The sequence below is a fragment of the Natator depressus genome, chromosome 28 (genome assembly GCF_965152275.1).
Source record: "Natator depressus isolate rNatDep1 chromosome 28, rNatDep2.hap1, whole genome shotgun sequence".
NCBI classification, from domain to species: Eukaryota; Metazoa; Chordata; order Testudines; family Cheloniidae; genus Natator; species Natator depressus.
Window position 1 is genome coordinate 8,725,047 of NC_134261.1, and position 5,000 is coordinate 8,730,046.

Genomic DNA, 5,000 nt, shown 5'->3' on the forward strand with positions numbered 1-5,000 from the left:
TTCCTCCGGGTTGACCTGGTGTCCCGGGGGGACTTAGACTTTTTTTCAGCCTTTTCCTCCGGGTTGACCTGGTGTCCCGGGGGGACTTAGACATTTTTTTCAGCCTTTTCCTCCGGGTTGACCTGGTGTCCCGGGGGGACTTAGACTTTTTTTCAGCCTTTTCCTCCGGGTTGACCTGGTGTCCCGGGGGGACTTAGACTTTTTTTCAGCCTTTTCCTCCGGGTTGACCTGGTGTCCCGGGGGGACTTAGACTTTTTTTCAGCCTTTTCCTCCGGGTTGACCTGGTGTCCCGGGGGGACTTAGACTTTTTTTCAGCCTTTTCCTCCGGGTTGACCTGGTGTCCCGGGGGGACTTAGACATTTTTTTCAGCCTTTTCCTCCGGGTTGACCTGGTGTCCCGGGGGGACTTAGACTTTTTTTCAGCCTTTTCCTCCGGGTTGACCTGGTGTCCCGGGGGGACTTAGACATTTTTTTCAGCCTTTTCCTCCGGGTTGACCTGGTGTCCCGGGGGGACTTAGACATTTTTTTCAGCCTTTTCCTCCGGGCTGACCTGGTGGCCGAGCGTCTCGCCGTCCGCGGCCGGAGCTAGAGATGCCCCCCCCCCCAGGCCAGCCTGCGAAGCCGCGGCCAGGATCGGGCCCCTGGAAGTCTGACTAAAAATTTTCACCGACCCCAAAAACGGTTAGGGGGGGCCTCATAAAGCCTCCGGAGCGAAAAAAAAAAAAACGGAAAAAAGGATCGGGCCCACCCGAGGCAGGGGAGTCAGTAAGGGAAAGGGGACGAGGCGGCCCGGAGCCGGGTGCCCGGAGCCGGGTGCCGGCGGCCAGGATCGGGCCCCTGGAAGTCTGAAAAATTTTTTTCACCGACCCCCAAAGTGGTATTGGGGGGGGCTCATAAAGCCTCCGGAGCGAAAAAAAAAAAAAACGGAAAAAAGGATCGGGCCCACCCGAGGCAGGGGAGTCAGTAAGGGAAAGGGGACGAGGCGGCCCGGAGCCGGGTGCCCGGAGCCGGGTGCCCGCGGCCAGGATCGGGCCCCTGGAAGTCTGAAAAAAATTTTTTCACCGACCCCCAAAGTGGTGTTGGGGGGGGCTCACGAAGCCTCCGGAGCGGAAAAAAAAAAACGGAAAAAAGGATCGGGCCCACCCGAGGCAGCGGAGTCAGTAAGGGAAAGGGGACGAGGCGGCCCGGAGCCGGGTGCCCGGAGCCGGGTGCCCGCGGCCAGGATCGGGCCCCTGGAAGTCTGAAAAAAAAAATTTCACCGACCCCCAAAGGGGTGTTGGGGGGGGGCTCACGAAGCCTCCGGAGCGGAAAAAAAAAAACGGAAAAAAGGATCGGGCCCACCCGAGGCAGGGGAGTCAGTAAGGGAAAGGGGACGAGGCGGACCGGAGCCGAGTGCCTACGGCCATACCGGACGGAAGGCCCCCGATCCCGTCCGATCTCGGAAGGTAAACCGTCCCGGGCCTGGCTAGTACTTGGATGGGTGACCGCCTGGGAATCCCAGGTGCCGTAGGCAGCTTTTCCCGCTGCGAGCCAGCTCTCTCCTTTTCTGGGGAACAAGGGCAGGGTCGCCCTGCCAGGGGCCCTGGGGCTGAAGTCCCTGCCGGCCACCAGGTCAACCCGGAGCCTGCCCCTCTGCGGCCAGCAGGTCAACCCCATACCGGCAGGGGGTTGACCTGGTGGCCGGGAAGCAGAGCGGCCAGCAGGTCAACCCCATACATTCAGCGGGTTGACCTGGTGGACGGGAAGGAAAGCGGCCAGCAGGTCAACCCCATACTTTCAGCGGGTTGACCTGGTGGCCGGGAAGGAAAGCGGCCAGCAGGTCAACCCCATACATTCAGCGGGTTGACCTGGTGGCCGGGAAGGAAAGCGGCCAGCAGGTCAACCCCATACATTCAGCGGGTTGACCTGGTGGCCGGGAAGGAAAGCGGCCAGCAGGTCAACCCCATACATTCAGCGGGTTGACCTGGTGGCCGGGAAGGAAAGCGGCCAGCAGGTCAACCCCATACATTCAGCGGGTTGACCTGGTGGCCGGGAAGGAAAGCGGCCAGCAGGTCAACCCCATACATTCAGCGGGTTGACCTGGTGGCCCGAAAGCAAACCGGCCACCAGGTCAACCCGGAGCCTGCCCCCGCGGGCAGGGGCCAAGCGGACCCCCCTCCGCCCGGGCTTGCCCTGCTCCGAGCCGGGGCTTAATCCCCGTCCGGCCACCAGGTCAACCCGGAGCCTGCCCCTCTGCGGCCAGCAGGTCAACCCCATGCCGGCAGCGGGTTGACCTGGTGGCCGGGAAGGAAAGCGGCCACCAGGTCAACCCCATACTTTCAGCGGGTTGACCTGGTGGCCGGGAAGGAAAGCGGCCACCAGGTCAACCCCATACTTTCAGCGGGTTGACCTGGTGGCCGGGAAGGAAAGCGGCCAGCAGGTCAACCCCATACATTCAGCGGGTTGACCTGGTGGCCGGGAAGGAAAGCGGCCAGCAGGTCAACCCCATACATTCAGCGGGTTGACCTGGTGGCCGGGAAGGAAAGCGGCCAGCAGGTCAACCCCATACATTCAGCGGGTTGACCTGGTGGCCGGGAAGGAAAGCGGCCAGCAGGTCAACCCCATACATTCAGCGGGTTGACCTGGTGGCCGGGAAGGAAAGCGGCCAGCAGGTCAACCCCATACATTCAGCGGGTTGACCTGGTGGCCGGGAAGAAAAGCGGCCAGCAGGTCAACCCCATACATTCAGCGGGTTGACCTGGTGGCCGGGAAGGAAAGCGGCCAGCAGGTCAACCCCATACATTCAGCGGGTTGACCTGGTGGCCGGGAAGGAAAGCGGCCAGCAGGTCAACCCCATACATTCAGCGGGTTGACCTGGTGGCCGGGAAGAAAAGCGGCCAGCAGGTCAACCCCATACATTCAGCGGGTTGACCTGGTGGCCGGGAAGGAAAGCGGCCAGCAGGTCAACCCCATACATTCAGCGGGTTGACCTGGTGGCCGGGAAGGAAAGCGGCCACCAGGTCAACCCCATACAGGCAGCGGGTTGACCTGGTGGCCCGAAAGCAAACCGGCCACCAGGTCAACCCGGAGCCTGCCCCCGCGGGCAGGGGCCGGCATACCCCCGTCCGTCCGGGGTCGCCCTGCCCCGGGCTCCGGGCTTAAGTCCCGAGCGGCCACCAGGTCAACCCGGAGCCTGCCCCCGCGGGCAGGGGCCGGCGGACCCCCGTCCGTCCGGGGTCGCCCTGCCCCGGGCTCCGGGCTTATTCCCCGTCCGGCCACCAGGTCAACCCGGAGCCTGCCCCCGCGGGCAGGGGCCAGGCGGAGCCCCGTCCGTCCGGGGTCGCCCTGCCCCGGGCTCCGGGCTTAAGTCCCGAGCGGCCACCAGGTCAACCCGGAGCCAGCCCCCGCGGGCAGGGGCCGGCGGAGCCCCGTCCGTCCGGGGTCGCCCTGCCCCGGGCTCCGGGCTTAATTCCCGTCCGGCCACCAGGTCAACCCGGAGCCTGCCCCCGCGGGCAGGGGCCAGGCGGACCCCCGTCTGTCCGGGGTCGCCCTGCCCCGGGCTCCGGGCTTAATTCTCCTCCGGCCACCAGGTCAACCCGGAGCCTGCCCCCGCGGGCAGGGGCCAGGCGGACCCCCGTCCGTCCGGGGTCGCCCTGCCCCGGGCTCCGGGCTTAATTCTCCTCCGGCCACCAGGTCAACCCGGAGCCTGCCCCCGCGGGCAGGGGCCGGCGGAGCCCCGTCCGTCCGGGGTCGCCCTGCCCCGGGCTCCGGGCTTAATTCCCGTCCGGCCACCAGGTCAACCCGGAGCCTGCCCCCGCGGGCAGGGGCCAGGCGGACCCCCGTCTGTCCGGGGTCGCCCTGCCCCGGGCTCCGGGCTAAATTCTCCTCCGGCCACCAGGTCAACCCGGAGCCTGCCCCCGCGGGCAGGGGCCAGGCGGACCCCCGTCCGTCCGGGGTCGCCCTGCCCCGGGCTCCGGGCTTAATTCTCCTCCGGCCACCAGGTCAACCCGGAGCCTGCCCCCGCGGGCAGGGGCCGGCATACCCCCGTCCGTCCGGGGTCGCCCTGCCCCGGGCTCCGGGCTTAATTCCCGTCCGGCCACCAGGTCAACCCGGAGCCTGCCCCCGCGGGCAGGGGCCAGGCGGACCCCCGTCCGTCCGGGGTCGCCCTGCCCCGGGCTCCGGGCTTAATTCTCCTCCGGCCACCAGGTCAACCCGGAGCCTGCCCCCGCGGGCAGGGGCCGGCATACCCCCGTCCGTCCGGGGTCGCCCTGCCCCGGGCTCCGGGCTTAATTCCCGTCCGGCCACCAGGTCAACCCGGAGCCTGCCCCCGCGGGCAGGGGCCAGGCGGACCCCCGTCCGTCCGGGGTCGCCCTGCCCCGGGCTCCGGGCTTAATTCTCCTCCGGCCACCAGGTCAACCCGGAGCCTGCCCCCGCGGGCAGGGGCCGGCGGAGCCCCGTCCGTCCGGGGTCGCCCTGCCCCGGGCTCCGGGCTTAATTCCCGTCCGGCCACCAGGTCAACCCGGAGCCTGCCCCCGCGGGCAGGGGCCGGCGGAGCCCCGTCCGTCCGGGGTCGCCCTGCCCCGGGCTCCGGGCTTAATTCTCCTCCGGCCACCAGGTCAACCCGGAGCCTGCCCCCGCGGGCAGGGGCCAGGCGGAGCCCCGTCCGTCCGGGGCCGCCCTGCCCCGGGCTCCGGGCTTAAGTCCCGAGCGGCCACCAGGTCAACCCGGAGCCTGCCCCCGCGGGCAGGGGCCAGGCGGATCCCCGTCCGTCCGGGGTCGCCCTGCCCCGGGCTCCGGGCTTAATTCTCCTCCGGCCACCAGGTCAACCCGGAGCCTGCCCCCGCGGGCAGGGGCCAGGCGGAGCCCCGTCCGTCCGGGGTCGCCCTGCCCCGGGCTCCGGGCTTAATTCTCCTCCGGCCACCAGGTCAACCCGGAGCCTGCCCCCGCGGGCAGGGGCCGGCATACCCCCGTCCGTCCGGGGTCGCCCTGCCCCGGGCTCCGGGCTTAATTCCCGTCCGGCCA

General features: G+C 68.4%; 1 non-coding gene across 1 annotated transcript; it reads left to right on the top strand.

The window, feature by feature from the left end:
- Nucleotides 1-1,393: 1,393 nt before the first annotated feature.
- Nucleotides 1,394-1,512, top strand: LOC141979159 (5S ribosomal RNA). The gene has a single exon (XR_012636585.1). It is a non-coding gene; the product is annotated as a 5S ribosomal RNA (ribosomal RNA).
- Nucleotides 1,513-5,000: the final 3,488 nt, after the last annotated feature.